General features: G+C 41.3%; 1 long non-coding RNA gene across 1 annotated transcript in view; it reads right to left on the bottom strand.

The window, feature by feature from the left end:
* The window catches only part of LOC309607783, a 51,951-nt gene that overhangs the window by 28,323 nt on the left and 4,554 nt on the right, over window positions 1-19,074 (bottom strand). Inside the window, exon 2 of the long non-coding RNA XR_014232544.1 lies at window positions 17,019-17,152. This is a non-coding gene — a long non-coding RNA (uncharacterized lncRNA). The remainder of the gene's footprint in view (window positions 1-17,018; window positions 17,153-19,074) is intronic.

The following is a 19,074-nucleotide window of genomic DNA, read 5'->3' as shown; positions in this document are numbered from 1 at the left end:
GTTTTGAATTTTCAGGCTGATAGTCTCAAATACCATGGATTAGGGAACCATGTACAAAATGCAATTGGCAGTTGGTCCCCAGAGTCCCTGGAAGTCCTGGCTGGCTGTGCAGGCCTGCCCCTGACACCTGCATGACACCATCAAGCAGTCTCCGAGTTTTACACCATACAGCTTTGTGTATCACCAGACTGATCTCCCTTGGAGGCTCTAAATTCCTATTTCCATCCTCTGTGCATCCTTTTCCTTGCATCAGTGCCAAGTGTAGGTATTATCATTAAAATTACATCTCATTCTTCTCTGTGCCTGTCCCTGACTATTGAGGCATCCTGCCACATGTTTATTAGTGGATTTGCTCTACTGCAGAGCTTCTCAACTGAGCGGTTTTTCTCTCCTTCCCCAGGGACATGTGGCAATGTCTGCAGACATTTTTGGTCGTCACAACTCGTGAGTGGGGGAGGGGTGCTGCTGGCATCTAGTGGGTAGACGCCAGGGACGCTGCTAAACATCTTACAAAGCGCCCACAGCAAGGGACTGTCAGATCCAAAGTGTCTATAGTGCTGAGGCTGAGAAATTCTGCTGCACTGTGAATTGCTGGTAAGGTTTTTCTGTCTTAAAAAAAATCAATTTAGAGATGCTCTTGACCTATCACAGGCATTTTATCTATCACCTGCATCACAAGTGCCTCCCCGAAATCCATCCTCTTTTAGTTTTCTTTATGGTATCTTTTGACACATATGCAAAAATTAATGTAGTCAAATGTGTGCTTCACTTTTATTACAGTCTCTGCATTTCCTGTCATGGTTGAGTCTCTGCTACCCTTGTTCAGTGCATATGGTTTCTTACTTCCACTTCTATTAGGGTTTCTATTGTTCAATTCATTAGGTCTTAATCCATCTGGAATTGATTTCTGTGACTGGTGGGAGGTGAGGGTCCAAATAGAGATTTTTCCAGGTAGAGAGCCAGTTGTGGTTTTATCATATCTTAAATTAGCTATCCTTTCCCACTGAATTAATGTCACATACACACACATGGGGTCCCTTCTCTTTTCCAGTGATACTTGTCAATCTTAGGTTAATATCGTCAGATCTTGATTATGCAGCTTTGTAATATCACAAAGGCCAATTGTCACTTCTATTCCTTTTTTTCCCCTTTAATAATTTTTGGGTCAATTCAGACATTTTTTTTCTTATTATGCTTTCCTAGGTCCCCAAATAAATAACGGAAGCCTCTCCTTCCTCCCATGCTGGGTTACGTTGCTCTGCTTTCTGTGTTTGTAACACAGTGCACTTTCCCTCTGTGTCGCTGATCAGGATGGTCATTAGATAGTCATTGGTTACTGGGGTCCCTCCCTCCTGCCAGCTTCACTCTGTGCCGTGTCACCAGCAGTGGCACGGTGCCTGGCACATGGCTGGTGCTCAATAGACAGTGGTGGAATGAATGAGGGAGTGATAATGCATGTCTTTTTTTTTTTAACATGAAAACTAGTTTTCTCTCTTGTGTTGTTTTGGGACCTGGCAGTCAGAGGTTGGCTTAGTCCTTGTCACTGTCAAGGTGTGGCCTCGGACAGTTGCTTTGCTCCTCTGCTTCAGTTTTCTTACCTGTCAGGCTGGACCTGATGAGCCCTGAGCTCCTTCCACTCTTACACAGCTGGGGGCCTGTGAGGGATAAAGAGCTCTGGGGAGGAGAAGCACCACACAAAGTGAAATGCCAGGTTGACTCATCGCAGCAGGCACAGTGCCAGGGCCCCTGATACTTTTAGGGGCCCATGAAAATGGTCCAGTTTCTTTTAAAATCAGAAGAAAACAAAGTCACACCCTTTAAGGCACATGATTTGGCTTTAAATCAATCAGACACCTTTAAGTCACGTGACCCAGCTTTAGGTCAGGTCCCCCCAGCAGGGGTGTGGGGACAGGAGGAAGAGGCTCAGATGGAAAGGGAAGAAGGAAGTTTGGGGAGAACTCTTGAGAGAAAGGGCACAGGGATGAGCACAGCCCACCCACCCAAATGCCGCTTTTACATGCTCCATGTTCACAACCACCAGCCCCGTTTTCCAGATGCCAACACCCACACAGGCCTGCAGCTTGAAAACTGCAAGCCTAAGAGTCAAGCCAGGTATTTCTGGGTCCAGAGTTCTGCCTCTGGAGAAACAAAGGGCAGTCAGACTGCAGACAGCCTTTCAGGCTGTCCAACCACTGGGCGACCCGACCAGGCTGGAAGTGCCCCCATCGGATGCTGAAGGCAGACCTCTCTTCCCTCTGTGAGGTGAGGCAATTTGGGCCGGAGAGTCAGAAGCTCCCGGTAACCAACCCCTCCTCTCTGGGCACGTCCTTGGGGTTCCACCAACCCCATCTCCAACCCTATTGCCCAGCCTGGAGGTCCAGTCGGGGAGCTGCGGGTGGCTCTGCCGGTGCTCTGGCGCCCTCTAGTGGCCATCCTCTCTAATGCCAACTCTCAGCCCTTTCTCCTACCTCCCTCCCTCCCCAGCCCTGGGGGCTGCACTCGCCTTGGGCACCTGCAGCCTGATTTCATAACTCCTCTCCCTCTAAGTGCAATGAAGTGCCCTACAGAGGGGGTATTTTTCTCTCAAAGTCTCCCAGGGCAATCACCCCTCCCTAGACTACCCCACTACTTTAAATCAGTCAGCCCTGCCCTTTAAGTCAGGTGAGCTGGCTTTAAATCAATCAGTGACTATGGAGAACAATATGGAGGTTCCTCAAAAAACTAAAAATAGAGTTGCCATACGATCCAGCAATCCCACTCCTGGGCATATATCCAGAGAAAACTCTAATTCGAAAAGACACATGTACTCCAATGTTCACAGCAGCACTAGTAACAATAGCCAAGACATGGAAGCAACCTAAATGTCCATCGACAGATGAGTGGATAAAGAAGATGTGGTACATATCTACTAAGGAATATTACTCAGCCATAAAAAAAGAATGAAATAATACCATTTGCAGCAACATGGGTGGACCTAGAGATTATCATACTAAGAGAAGTCAGAAAGAGAAAGACAAATACCATATGATATCACTTATATGTGGAATCTAAAATATGACAAAATGAACTTATCTACATAAAAAGAAACGGACTCAGAGACATAGAGAACAAACTTACGGTTACCAAAGGGGAAAGGTGGGGAGGGATAAATTAGGAGTTTGGAATTAGCAGGTACAAACTACTATATGCAAAATAGATAAACACACAAGGTCCTACAGTAGAAATAAAATAAGGAGAAAGGCCCCCCCCCCACCAGCATGCGTGTGCACACACTCATACTCACACACACACTCACATTAACACCAGCCCAGGGAGACAGCCCAGGCACTGACTCTGAGGTCACAATGAACAGGATCCAAAAAGCAATTACACTACACAGGCATTGTGCTAATACAATTATTGAAATTGCTAGTTGAAAACAGTTAATGGAATAATTAAGACAGACTGACCTAAAAGCTGATTTAAAATTAACCTGGCACGTGAATACCGTCTAGATAATTACTCTCTCCTATGATCTAGTCTCTCATTAAAGTTAAATTTCTTTTGGAGAAATTCTACATTTTGCACCATAGTTGGAAAGAAGAAGCCACACACACTCACCTGCTGATGAAAGTGGAGGGTTATCAGCGGAGCTAAAGGGGAAATGAGCGTCCCGGCTTCCCAGGTGCTGAGAGATCCGTCTCTGCAACAAACCACCCTCCTTCCCACTTTTCCCTCAAGAAATGATGAAAAGCTATTAAAATTGCATCAGCTGAGGACCCGAAATCACTAGGTGCCTGAGTGAGAGGGAGGTGCCTGTGGGGCTGGGGTCTCGCAGAGGCATCACAAACTCAGAGGAAACTCAGTAAGCTGTCATCCAACTAATTTCTCCACAGGTGAGAAAAACTAGGTCAAGGAGGGAAGAGGCTTGTTAGAGGCCAAACACCAAGCCAGTGGCAGGGGTGGGAACAGAAACGATTTTCAGCTGAAAGCTCCCCCCACCCCCGCAAACACCTCTCTTCTTTATTTTATTTATTTACTTCTGAATTTTTGAATTTTATTTATTTTTTTATACAGCAGGTTCTTACTAGTTATCTATTTTATGCATATTAGTGTCTATATGTCAATCCCAATCTCCAAATTAATCCCACCATCCCCCCCCACCCCCCACCGCTTTCCCCCCTTGGTGTCCACACGTTCATTCTCTACATCTGTGTCTCTGTTTCTGCCCTGCAAACAGGTTCATCTGTACCATTTTTCTAGATTCCACATATATGCGTTAATATACGATATTTTTCTCTTTCTGACTTACTTCACTGTGTATGACAGTCTCTAGATCCATCCACGTCTCTACAAATGACCCAATTTCATTCCTTTTTATGGCTGAGTAATATTCCATTGTATATATGTACCACATCTTCTTTATCCATTCGTCTCTCAATGGGCATTTAGGTCGCTTCCATGACCTGGCTATTGTAAGTAGTGCTGCAATGAACATTGGGGTGCATGTGTCTTTTTGAATTATGGTTTTCTCTGGGTATATGCCCAGTAGTGGGATTGCTGGGTCATATGGTAATTCTATTTTCAGTTTTTTAAGGACCCTCCATACTGTTCTCCATAGTGGCTGTATCAATTTACATTCCCACCAACAGTGCAAGAGGGTTCCCTTTTCTCCACTCCCTCTCCAGCATTTGCTGTTTGTAGATTTTCTGATGATGCCCATTCTAACTGGTGTGAGGTGATACCTCATTGTAGTTTTGATTTGCATTTCTCTAATAATTAGTGATGTTGAGCAGCTTTTCATGTGCTTCTTGGCCATCTGTATGTCTTCTTTGGAGAAATGTCTATTTAGGTCTTCTGCCCATTTTTTGATTGGGTTGTTTGTTTTTTTAATATTGAGCTGTATGAGCTGTTTATATATTTTGGAGATTAATCCTTTGTCCATTGATTCGTTTGCAAATATTTCCTCCCATTCTGAGGGTTGTCTTTTCTTCTTGTTTGTAGTTTCCTTTGCTTTGCAAAAGCTTTTAAGTTTCATTAGGTCCCATGTGTTTATTTTTGGTTTTATTTCCATTACTCTAGGAGGTGGATCAAAAAAGATCTTGCTGTGATTTATGTCAAAGAGTTCTTCCTATGTTTTCCTCTAAGAGTTTTATAGTGTCTGGTCTTACATTTAGGTCTCTAATCCATTTTGAGTTTATTTTTGTGTATGGTGTTAGGGAGTGTTCTAATTTCATTCTTTTACATGTAGCTGTCCAGTTTTCCCAGCAACTTATTGAAGAAACTGTCTTTTCTCCACTGTATATTCTTGCCTCCTTTGTCATAGATTAGTTGACCATAGGTGCGTGGGTTTATCTCTGGACTTTCTATCCTGTTCCACTGATCTATATTTCTGTTTTTGTGCCAGTACCATATTGTCTTGATTACTGTAGTTTTATAGTATAGCCTGAAGTCAGGGAGTCTGATTCCTCCAGCTCCGTTTTTTTCCCTCAAGACTGCTTTGGCTATTCGGGGTCTTTTGTGTCTCCATACAAATTTTAAGATTTTTTGTTCTAGTTCTGTAAAAAATGCCACTGGTGGGCTTTCCTGGTGGCGCAGTGGTTAAGAATCTGCTGGCCAATGCAGGGGACATGGGTTCGAGCCCTGCTCTGGGAAGATCCCACATGCCGCGGAGCACCTAAGCCTGTGCACCACAACTACTGAGCTTGTGTTCTAGAGCCCACGAGCCACAACTACTGAGCCCATGCGCCACATCTACTGAAGCCCATGCGCTCTAGAGCCTGTGCTCAGCAACAAGAGAAGCCCACACACTGCAATGAAGAGTAGTCCCTGCTCGCTGCAACTAGAGAAAGACTGCGTGCAGCAACGAAGACCCAACACAGCCAAAAATAATAAATAAAAATAAATTTATAAAAAAATACTATACTAATATCAATAAAAGTAATATGTTAAAAAATGCCACTGGTAATTTGATAGGGATTGCATTGAATCTGTAGATTGCTTTGGGTAGTATAGTCATTTTCACAATATTGATTCTTCCAATCCAAGAACATGTTATATCTCTCCATCTGTTTTTGTCATCTTTGATTTCTTTCATCAGTGTCTTATAGTATTCTGCATACAGGTCTTTTACCTCCCTAGGTAGGTTTATTCCTAGGTATTTTATTCTTTTTGCTGCAATGGTGAATGGGATTGTTTCCTTAATTTCTCTTTCTGATCTTTCATTGTTAGTATATGGGAATGCAAGAGATTTCTGTGCATTAATTTTGTATCCTGCAACTTTACCAAATTCATTGATTAGCTCTAGAAGTCTTCTGTTGGCATCTTTAGGATTCTCTATGTATAGTATCATGTCATCTGCAAACAGTGACAGTTTTACTTCTTCTTTTCCAATTTGTATTCCTTTTATTTCTTTTTCTTCTCTGATTGCCATGGCTAGGACTTCCAAAACCATGTTGAATAACAGTGGCAAAAGTGGACATCCTTGTCTTGTTCCTGATCTTAGAGGAAATGCTTTCAGTTTTTCACCATTGAGAATGATATTTGCTGTGGGTTTGTCACATATGGTCTTTATTATGTTGAGGTAGGTTCCCTCTATGCCCACTTTCTGGAGAGTTTTTATCATAAATGGGTGTTGAATTTTGTCAGAAGCTTTTTCTGCATCTATTGAGATGATCATATGGTTTTTCTTCTTCAATTTGTTGACATGGAGTATCACATTGATTGATTTGCATATATTGTAGAATCCTTGCACCCCTGGGATAAATCCCACTTGATCATGGTGTATGATCCTTTTAATGTGTTGTTGGATTCTATTTGCTAGTATTTTGTTGAGTATTTTTGCATCTATATTCATCAGTGATATTGGTCTGTAATTTTCTTTTTTTGTAGTATCTTTGTCTGGTTTTGGTATCAGGGTGATGGTGGCCTCATAGAATGAGTTTGGGAGTGTTCCTTCCTCTGCAGTTTTTTGGAAGAGTTTGAGAAGGATGGGTGTTAGCTCTTCTCTAAATGTTTGATAGACTTCACCTGTGAAGCCGTCTGGTCCTGGACTTTTGTTTGTTGGAAGATTGTTAATCACAGTTTCAATTTCATTACTTGTGATTGGTCTGTTCATATTTTCTATTTCTTCCTGGTTCAGTCTTGGAAGGTTATACCTTTCTTACAATTTGTCCATTTCTACCAGGTTGTCCATTTTATTGCCATAGAGTTGCTTCTAGTAGTCTCTTATGATGCTTTGTATTTCTGCGGTGACTGTTGTAACCTCTCCTTTTTCATTTCTAATTTTATTGATTTGAGTCCTCTCCCTCTTTTTTTTGATGAGTCTGGCTAAAGGTTTATCAATTTTGTTTATCTTCTCAAAGAACCAGCTTTCAGTTTTATTGATCTTTGCTATTGTTTTCTTTGTTTCTATTTCATTTATTTCTGCTCTGATCTTTATGATTTCTTTCCTTCTGCTAACTTTGGGTTTTGTTTGTTCTTCTTTCTCTAGTTCCTTTAGGTGTAAGGTTAGATTGTTTATTTGAGATTTTTCTTGTTTCTTGAGGTAGGCTTGTATTGCTATAAATTTCCCTCTTAGAACTGCTTTTGCTGCATCCCACAGGTTTTGAATCGTTGTGTTTTCATTGTCATTTGTCTCTAGGTATTTACTGATTTCCTCTTTGATTTCTTCAGTGATCTCTTGGTTATTTAGTAACATATAGTTTAGCTTCCATGTGTTTGTGTTTTTAACGTTTTTTTTCCCTGTAATTGATTTCTAATCTCATAGCATTGTGGTCAGAAAAGATGCTTGATATGATTTCAATCTTCTTAAATTTACTGAGGCTTGATTTGTAACCCAAGATGTGATCTATCCTGGAGAATGTTCCGTGCACACTTGAGAGGAAAGTGTAATCTGCTATTTTTGGATGGAATGTCCTATAAATCAATTAAATCAATTAAATGTATCTCATCTATTGTGTCGTTTAAAGCTTGTGTTTCCTTATTAATTTTCTGTCTGGATGATCTGTCCATTGGTGTAAGTGAGGTGTTAAAGTCCCCCACTATTATTGTGTTACTGTCGATTTCCTCTTTTATAGCTGTTAGCAGTTGCCTTATGTACTGAGGTGCTCCTATGTTGGGTGCATATATAGTTATAATTGTTATATCTTCTTCTCGGATTGATCCCTTGATCATTATGTAGTGTCCTTCCTTGTCTCTTGTAACATTCTTTATTTTAAAGTCTATTTTATCTGATATGAGTATTGCTACTCCAGCTTTCTTCTGATTTCCATTTGCATGGAATATATTTTTCCATCCCCTCACTTTCAGTCTGTATGTGTCCCTAGGTCTGAAGTGGGTCTCTTGTAGACAGCATATACATGGGTCTTGTTTTTGTATCCATTCAGCAAGCCTGTGTCTTTTGGTTGGAGCATTTAATCCATTCACATTTAAGGTAATTATTGATATGTGTGTTCCTTTTACCATTTTATTAATTGTTATGGGTTTGTTTTTGTAGGTCCTTTTCTTCTCTTGTGTTCCCCACTTACAGAAGTTCCTTTAGCATTTGTTGTAGAGCTGGTTTGGTGGTGCTGAATTCTCTTAGCTTTTGCTTGTCTGTAAAGCTTTTGATTTCTCCATCGAATCTGAATGAGATCCTTGCTGGGTAGAGTAATCTTGGTTGTAGGTTCTTCCCTTTCATCACTTTAAATATATCATGCCACTCCCTTCTGGCTTGCAGAGTTTCTGCTGAGAAATCAGCTATTAACGTTATGGGAGTTCCCTTGTATGTTATTTGTCGATTTTCCCTTGTTGCTTTCAATAATTTTTCTTTGTCTTTAATTTTTGCCACTTTGATTACTATGTGTCTCGGCGTGTTTCTCCTTGGGTTTATCCTGCCTGGGACTCTCTGCGCTTCCTGGACTTGGGTGGCTATATCCTTTCCCATGTTAGGGAATTTTTTGACTATAATCTCTTCAAATATTTTCTTGGGTCCTTTCTCTCTCTCTTCTCCTTCTGGGACCCCTATAATGTGAATGTTGGTGCGTTTAATGTTGTCCCAGAGGTCTCTTAGGCTGTCTTTCATTTCTTTTCATTCGTTTTTCTTTCTGTTCCGTGGCAGTGAATTCCACCATTCTGTCTTCCAGGTCACTTATCCGTTCTTCTGCCTCAGTTATTCTGCTATTGATTCCTTCTAGTGTATTTTTCATTTCAGTTATTGTATTGTTCATCTCTGTTTGTTTGTTCTTTAATTCTTCTAGGACTTTGTTAAACATTTCTTGCATCTTGTCGATCTTTGCCTCCATTCTTTTTCCAAGGTCCTGGATCATCTTCACTATTGTTATTCTGAATTCTTTTTCTGTAAGGTTGCCTAGCTCCACTTCATTTAGTTATTTTTCTGGGGTTTTATCTTGTTCCTTCATCTGGTACAAAGTCCTCTGCCTTTTCATTTTGTCTATCTTTCTGTGAATGTGGTTTTCCTTCCCCAGGCTGCAGAACTGTAGTTCTTCTTGTTTCTGCTGTCTGCCCTCTGGTGGATGAGGCGATCTCCTTCTCCTTTCAACTCACGGTTTCCTGCCTTATCCCAGACCAGAAGAGCTCTTGGCCTGGTGTGTGGCTCCACAGAGGTGCTGTTGGGCTGGACCAGGGTCCTGAGGCCATGCCACAGGGTGGTCCCAGGCTGTTGGGCAGTTTTCTCTTGTCCGCATCTCTAGCCAGCTGCCTGCCATTGGCCAATCCAGGATTCTGTGATGGCACTGGGCCCGTGTGCAGGATGCACTTGAGGAGGCCCACCTGTGGGAGGAGGGTTGTGGCCGCCCCGCCCTCCGAGGGGCTGAGGCCCCTGGCGGGAAGCTCTCAGCCAGTGTCTGAACAAAGGACGTTGTGTCCTCATTCTTTGCAAACCCTCAGAGTTACCTCAATAACATTTTTTTAAATGGACTTCCCACTTGGCATATTTATGAGATAAAGAATTTCCCCCATCAAAATTCAGGAACAACATGTTATTAGAAAGCAAATGATCTATTAGTTGGAGGACTTTAAAATTCTAACCAGAAAACACTTACTCTTCACCCTCTTGGGCATCTTTATTTATCCCTCTGATTTCTCCAGAACCTTTCCTTCAAGGAGAAATCTCTGGGCTCTGCAGGGACTGTGAGTGGTGACAGTCAGGTAATTCTGAGACTGAAAAGCTCGAGGAAAAGAGACAAGGTCTGTAAACATCTGGATAGTTGGGGTAAAGGAGGCTTCTCCATGGAGAGGTGTAAACACAAGTATAAAGGCCTGGGTGTGGGGCTGGCATGAAAAGTGGTCTGATGGCACGTGGATCAGAGGCCTCGACTGGGGAGATGCCCTGAGTGGGGCTTCTGCCCAAGGTGGAGGGCAGTGGCTATGGTTTGGGCCGGGGAGGAGGGGAATGAGTGGGTCACTAGCTGTTGTTCTGACTGATCCTGGGAAGGCGCGCGTCATTTCCTGGCTGATGAGCCGGGGGAGGGACTGGGTCTGTGTGGCCTGGTCAGGAAAGGGGGGATCCTGAGCCTCAGCAGAGCCTTTGCGGGGAAGGGTGTTTAAGGGAAGCAGTTTCCCAGACACAGAGGGTAAGGGGATTTCTGGACTTTCAGGTCACCTTCAACATTGTCGAAAGGCAATGGGCTGTGACAGGAGGGAGGGGACACTCAGACCCTGGGCTGTGACAGGAGGGAGGGAATACGTATGCACCTCAAGGGTCAGAGAGGCAGGCTTGGTGCCACCTCCTGGCCAGCTGGGAAGTGCAGGCCGCAACCTCTCAGTTCCGTGAAGCCCATGCTCCCAGCTGGCAAGCCTGCAGAAACCACTAAATTTGGAAATTCAAACTGAAATGGAGCCACATACCCCATGACTTCTCCAAAAACAGTTATAGAATAGTTAATTGGAAACCATATGCAATCAAAAGACTGTAGACACAAACTTTACAACTTACACCAACATTCACTCAAAATTGTCCATAGACAAATTTAAAATGCAAAACTATAAATATTGTAGATGAAAGCATAGAAGGAAATCTACATCACCTTGGGCTTGGTGAATTTTAACACAAAACCTCAAAAGCCTATCCACAAAAGAAATACAATTTTGAACATGGACTTTAAAAATTTAAAACTTTAAACTCTCAGAAAACCAAAAGACAAGCCACAAATTGGGAGAAAAAATATTTGCAAAATGCATATCTGATAAAGAATTTGTACAACTATAAAGCAAACACCTTCATTACAGATGGGTAAAGATCTGAAACCTGACCAAAGAAGATATACAGATGATAAATAAGTGGACAAAAATATGATCAATGTCGTATATCATTAGGGAATTACAAATTAAAACAACAAGACAGGGACTTCCCAGGTGGCGCAGTGGTTAAGAACCCACCTGCCAATGCAGGGGACATGGGTTTGAGCCCTGGTCCGGGAAGATCCCACATGCTGCGGAGCAACTAAGCCGGTGAGCCACAACTACTGAGCCTGCGCTCTAGAGCCTGCGTGCCACAACTACTGAAGCCCGTGTGCCTAGAGCCCGTGCTCTTCAACAAGAGAAGCTACTGCAATGAGAAGCCCACGAACCGCAACGAAGAGTAGTCCCTGCTCGCCGCAACTAGAGAGAAAGCCCGCGCAGCAACAAAAACCCAACACAGCCAAAAATAAATAAATAAATAAAACAAGAAGACAGCACCACACACCTATTAGAGCTGCTAACCTCCTCCCAAAATGACAATACCGATTACTGGAGGATGGGGAACAACAGCAACTCTTCCTCATTGCTGATGGAACACATAGACGGCCTCTTGAGATACAGGCTGGCAGTATTTTCCAAAGCCAAACAGGTCTCACACCTTGAGATCCATCCATCATGCCTCCAGTATTCACACAACTGCTTTGGAAAACTGTATCCAAACAAAAACAAGGATGCTATTACGCACAGAACCTTTACTCATAATGTCTAAACCTTACAGGAATTAGGATGTCTTCAGTAGATGATGCATAAGCAAACTGGGGTACATCCATGTGAAAGGGAGCAGAATATGACACCCTGAAATGTGGAATTTCAAGAGAACCTAAAGAGCTAAAACAATTTTTAGAAAGAAAATCAACACAGCACACAGCAACATTAAATAAAACACTGTGATACTGGCATGAAGATATACATACAGATGAATGCAACTGAATGGAGATCCTAGAAATAAACGCATTCATCTACAATGAACGGATTTCAGACTACAGTCAACAGCATTAAAATGGGGGGAAATGGTGTTTTCAACAAATGGTGCTAGGTGACTGGCTAACCACATGCAGAGGAATGAAATTGGACCCTTACCTCATACCACATACACAAAGCATCTCAAAATACATAAAAGGCTTAAATGTAAAAAGTAAAATTTTACTCAGCCCCTTGAATCCACGGGTTCCACATCAATGGATTCAACCAATGCCAGATCAAAAACTATTAGAAAAAAATGCCAAAAAGTTTCAAAAGGAAAAACTTGAATTTACCACATTCCAGCAACTATTTACATAACATTCACATTGTTTTTACAACATTTATATAGCATTTATATTGCATTAGTTCTTATACACAATCTAGGAATGATTTGAAGTATACAGGAAGATGTACCCAGGTTATTTGCAAATACTATATCGTTTTATATAAGAGATTTGAGCGTCCATGGATTTTGGTATCTGTGGGGTGTCCTGGAACCAATCCCTCATGGATACTGAGGGACGACTGTGTAAAATCTCTAATAAAACATAGGGATAAAGCCTTCATAACCAGCAACCAAAAGAAAAAAATTAGATTTCCTTAAATTAAAAACCTTTGTGCATCAAAAAAATGCAATTTAGAAAGTGACATGACAGCCCACAGAACAGAAGAAAATAATTTCACATTATATTTATATCTGATGAGTCTTTATCCAGTGTGTATCAAGAACATTTACAACTCATCAACAAAGACAAATAACCCAATTTTAAATGTGGACAAAGGACTTAAATAGACCCTTCCCCAAACAAGACATGCAGATGGTCAACAAGCAGCTGAAAAGATATGATGGAAATGCAACTTAAAACCACAATGCAATAATAATGCCTTCACACATGCTAAAATGGGTATAATCAAGAAAATTAAAAATAACAAATGTTGGCAACAATGCAGAGACACTGGAACTTTTAAACCTTATTGTGGAAATGGAAAATGGTGCAACCTCTGTCTACTCTATGAATATACAATTATCTATGGTTCAACAACTCCACCCCTAGATATAGAACCCAAAGAATTGAAAACAGGTGTACACATCTATTGACAGCAGTACTGTTCACGATAGCCAAAAGGTAGAAACAATGCTAATGTCCACCAATGGGTAAATGGATAAGTGACATGGAGGTTGATCCATATTATTCTGCCTTAAAAGGAATCAAGTGAAATAATGTAGCCTCTGTTGAAAACAGTATGGCAGTTCCTCAAAAACTTCAACATAGGATTAACATATGATCCATCAATTCCATATCACGGTATACCCAAAAGATTGAAAGCAGGGACTGGAACAGATACGGGTACACTCATCTTCATAGCAATATTAATCACAATAGCAAAAGGTGGAAGCGACCCAAGTGTCAATGGATGAATGGATAAACTAAATGTGGTATACACAAAAAGCATTGAAAATTGAGCCTTACAAACTAAGGAAATTCTGACACGTGCTACAACATATATTAACCTTGATCCATTATGATAAGTGAAATAACCCTGTCACAAAAGAACAAAAATGATATGATTCCACTTATATTAGGTATCCAGAGAAGTCAAATTCAAAGGCAGAAAGTAGAATGCAGTTGCTGAGGGGAAATAGTGTTTAACGGCTACAGAGTTTCACTGGTGAAAATGGAAAAGATCTGAACGTGGATGGTGAGGACATTTGTACAACAATATGAGTGTGGTTAATGCCATAGAACTGTGTACTTAAAATGGTTTAAATGGTAAATGTTATGTACATTTAATCACAATAAAAAATGAATGAAGTACTGATACATGTTACAATACAGAAAAGGTCACCCAGATCTTACTCATCCTGTGCACTTTCAATCCATCAAGGTTGTGATAATGAGGGAAAGTATCACTCATGGTTTTAGAAGAACAAAACAGGATCAGAATGAAAAGAGACATTTCCCTAGAGTTGGGGCAGCTGGTGAAAGTTGAAGTGGGCCTGTGGATTGGATCATAATGTGGAAACCATAATATTTTCCTCATGTGGAGGTTTCATGCTGGTTCCCTGGAATAGTGTCCCTATTTTGGGACATTGAAGTGTTTTGTGTACAGTGGCAAATGTGAGTACTTTGTACTGCTATTTTAAATTTTCTATACGTTTGAAATTACTGGTAAATAAATTACTTTTCAAAACAATCATGTCAATAAAAGGATAGAAATGTAGAGAAGACAACAACCTTTGCTATAGAGGCCAAGCCCTACCCAGATCCTGCTCACCCAAAATGATGATGCAATTCACCCACGTAGGACTTCACATGTTTTTAAGGGACACTGTGGGAAGATTATATTAGTAGCCACTATGTCTTGGGTGTTGTGGATGACCTGGATGTGGTAGAAACAGTGGGATTTCTAATTCCAGTTTTCTGTATTAAATCACCAACAAACTGTTAGAACCAATAAATGAATTCAGTAAAGCTGCAGGATACAAAATCAATACACAAAAATCAGTTGTGTTTTTCTACACTAATAATGAACCATCAGAGAGAGAAATCAGGAAAACAATCCCATTTACAATAACATCAAAAGAATCAACTACTTAGGAATAAATTTAACCCAAGACATGAAAGAGCTGCAGACTGAAAACCTTAAGACATTCGATGAAGAAACTGAAGGCGCAAATAAATGGAAAGATATCCTGTGCTCATGAATGGAAAGAATTAGTAGTGCTAAAATGTCCATTCTACCCAAAACAGTGTGCACATTCAATGCAATTCCTATCAAAATTCCAATGGAATTTTTCACAGAGGCTGAACAAACAATCCTGACATTTGTATGGAACCACAAAGGACCCCGAACAGCCAAGGGGATCCTGAGAAAGGAGAACAGCAGCTGGAGGAAACTCACTCACTGACTTGAAACCATATTACAAAGCTACAGTAACCAAACAGTGTAGAAATGGCACAAAAAGAAGCACATGGGCCAGAGAAATAGAACAGAGAGCCCAGGAAAAAACCACACATATGAGGTCAGTTAATTTATGACAAAGCTGCCAGGGATATACATCAGGGAAAGGACTGTCCCCTCAATAAATTGTGTGTGTTATAGACAGAAGGAGAGAATTACTGTGTTGGTGTCTTGGGGACATTTGGAGGAGTTTCTGACAGTGGGGATGCAATCTGTCCATCTTTTCCCTCCTTGGCAGAAATCTCCATGACATGAGCCTCTCTAAGAATCCTCCCCGAATTGGGGCCTGAAGAAATCAGAGCTGAGGTTCCAATTGTCTTCACAGACAATATCGCAAGTATAAGTATTACTTCAACAAGATAATTTAAAATGCTATTATTGGGAATTCCCTGGCAGTCCAGTGGTTAGGACTCCACGCTTTCACTGCTGAGGGCACGGGTTCAATCCCTGGTCAGAGAACTAAGATCCCACAAGCCGCGTGGCATGGCCACACACACACACACACAAAATGTTATTATTGCCCTTTATTCCAAATGTGTAAGAGGGGAAATGTCAGCAGGAGCCTAGTGTTTAGAGCTGTCTGATTTGATTGGACCTGTTCATTCATCCCTGACTGGCTTCAAACCCATTTGAGTTACTGGCGATGACCAAGCCGAATCCAGAGACTAGCAAGCGGGAAGGACACTGATGGAAACTTTCCTATTACCTGTCCTGTTGGCTTCTCTGCACCTTCTGATCACTAGGTTGTGTCACTCCCTATGGTGCTGGGGTATCAAGTTTTTAATACGATTATCACCAATTATGAGACTAGAAAGAACAGAAATCAGGCTATCCCATGAAATCTCTCTGAAACCGGAGGACAGAGTCACTTTCTTTATTTTCCTGGTTTAACAGGTCAGTTAGTTGCTGCTCATTACTAACTAGCCCTCTTTTACCATCATGCCAGGCAGTCAACTGAGATTTACTCATATTTATATTTACGCTAGTTCTCCCTCAAAGAGCCTTCTGGATCAAACATGTGCACAATATCACCTCAGTCTGGAAATACTGGAAAGGCAGAATAAATCCAGTTTGATGTGACTTATGTAAATCATTTCTTACAGGGAATTCTCTTGGTGGGAAAGGTCAATGTTTTCCACCAAGTAAAAATAAATATAATACTGATCTGATCTCATCTGATCTCAAAATCGTGTTTTCTATATGCACACATACAAACACACATGCACATGGGCAGACACACACCCTCTGCTAAAGTTACCAATAGCTTTTAAGGTCAGTGAAATCCATGATTACGAGCTTACGCTGTGGAATGAGCTGGATCTGGGTTTAAATCCTGCTTCTGGCTGTGCGACAGGGCACTTTACCTCCCTGCATGGTTTTCCTCTGCTGGTAAACAACACCCATGACAGAAGGGTTAATGTGAGGATCAGACAGAACAGTGCCCACTAAACTGGTGCTTCTCCAACTCCAAAGTGCACACGAATCATCTGGGAATCGTGTTACGTTGGAGATGCTGATTCCAATTCTCAAGTGGGGCCTGATGTTCTAAGTTCCTAGGTGACCTTACACTGCTGGTCCATGCACCAAACTTTGCGTAGCAAAGCACATACTGAAACCTTACAAAAGGGAAACCAAAATCGCTATCCAGTGGTCCTGCCAGCCAATAAGAGAAGAAAGTTAAGAAAGGATTTTTTTGGTGCCCAGTGTGAGCTTGGTATAAACTCAGTTTCTCTAGGTGTGGAGAAGATGACACGTTTGGGGCCAGGCTTTATTCTGTCCCCTCATGAGCCTCAGCAATGACTTAATTTCCATTCTTCTGCCCAGAGTCAGTCAGGGGCCACGGGAACCCACAGAGATGGGGAGTCTCATACCTGTCACAGTCCTGGCAAATCTCCCCCACGGCCACCAAGGACTTCAGGTACTCGCTGGGCTGCTAGGGGTAGATGTAGTGCAGGGAACAGCTGTTCCTGGGGTCCCCATTTCAGGCAGTGGACTCTATAGCTACCTGGAAGAGAAGACAGGCGAATGGGTGGATTTAAAGTGAACGCATCTGTACAAAACAAAGGAGGCAAGACTATACCATGGTGGAAAGACAGTCTTTTCAACAAACGGTGCTGGGGAAACTGGTCAGCTACATGTAAAAAAATGAAATTAGATCATTCTTTAACACCATACACAAAAATACGCTCAAAATGGATTAAAGACCTAAATGTGAGACTGGACACTATAAAAGTCCTAGAGAAAAACATAGGCAGAACACTCTCTGACATAAATCACAGGAATATCTTTTTCGGTCCATCTCCGAGAATAATGGAAATAAAAACAAAAATAAACAAATGGGACCTAATTAATCTCAAAAGCTTTTGCACAGCAAAGGAAACCATAAACAAAATGAAAAGACAACACACAGATTGGGAGAAAATATTTTTAAATGATGTGACCAATAAGGGATTAGTCTCCAAAATTTACAAACAGCTCATGAGGCTTAATAACATCAAAACAAACAACCCAATCAAAAAATGGGCAGAAAACCTAAATAGACATTTCTCCAAAGAAGATATATAGATGGCCAAGAGGCACATGAAAAGATGTTCAACATCGCTAGTTATTAGAGAAATGCAAATCAAAACTACAATGAGATATCACCTCACACCAATCAAAATGGCTATCATCAAAAATTCCACAAACAATAAATGCTGGAGAGGGTGTGGAGAAAAGGGAACCCTCTTGCACTGTTGGTGGGAATGTAAATTGGTACAGCCACTATGGAGAACAGTATGGAGGTGCCTTAAAAGACTAAAAATAGAGCTACCATCTGACCCTGCAATCCCGCTCCTGGGCATATATCCAGAGAAAAACATGGTCCGAAAGGATACATACACCCCAATGTTCACTGCAGCACTGTTTACAATAGCCAAGACATGGAAGCAACCTAAATGTCCATGCAACAGAGGAATGGTTAAAGGAAGATGTAGTACATGCATATAATGAAATATTACTCAGCCATTAAAAAGAATGAAATAATGCCATTTGCAGCAACATGGATGGACCTAGAGATTGTCATACTGAGTGAAGTAAGTCAGACAGAGAAAGAGAAATATCACATGATATCCCTTATATGTGGAATCTAAAAAGAAATGATACAAAGGAACTCATTTACAAAACAGAAATAGACTCATAGACTTAGAGAACGAATTTATGGTTACCAGGGGGGAAGGGATAGTCAGGGAGTTTGGGATCGACATGTACACACTGCTATATTTAAGATGGATAACCAACAAGGACCTAACGTATAGCACACGGAACTCTGCTCAATGTTATGTGGCAACCTGGAAGGGAGGGGAGTTTGGGGGAGAATGGACACATGTATATGTATGGCTGAGTCGCTTTGCTGTGCATCTGAAATTATCACAACAGTGTTAACTGGCTATACCCCAATATAAAATAAAAAGTTAAAAAAATAAAATAAAATAAAGTGAACGCATCTTGTAGGAATTGCAATCAGCCCTGAGAGAGACACGGCCTGAGGGCGTGGGGGGAAAGCAGCACGTTATACACACTGCTGATAAGCGATAAGTAGGGTTAAAGAAGAAATTCATTAGCTTTAAAAACTAGTTAATTATGGGGAGGGAGAGGGGTGAGATGTGACAGGGTGAGAGAGTGTCATGGAGATATATACACTACCAAATGTAAAATAGATAGCTAGTGGGAAGCAGCCGCATAGCACAGGGAGATCAGCTCCGTGCTTTGTGACCACCTAGAGGGGTGGGATGGGGAGGGTGGGAGGGAGGGAGATGCAAGAGGGAAGAGATATGGGAACATATGTATATGTATAACTGATTCACTTTGTTATAAAGCAGAAACTAACAAACTAACACACCATTGTAAAGCAATTATACTTCAATAAAGATGTTTAAAAAATAAAAA

The sequence above is a fragment of the Balaenoptera borealis genome (assembly GCF_965194805.1).
Source record: "Balaenoptera borealis genome assembly, chromosome: 12".
Classification (NCBI taxonomy): Eukaryota; Metazoa; Chordata; class Mammalia; order Artiodactyla; family Balaenopteridae; genus Balaenoptera; species Balaenoptera borealis.
The sequence above is the reverse complement of the archived record's forward strand: the minus strand, read 5'-3'. Positions and strand labels throughout refer to the sequence as shown.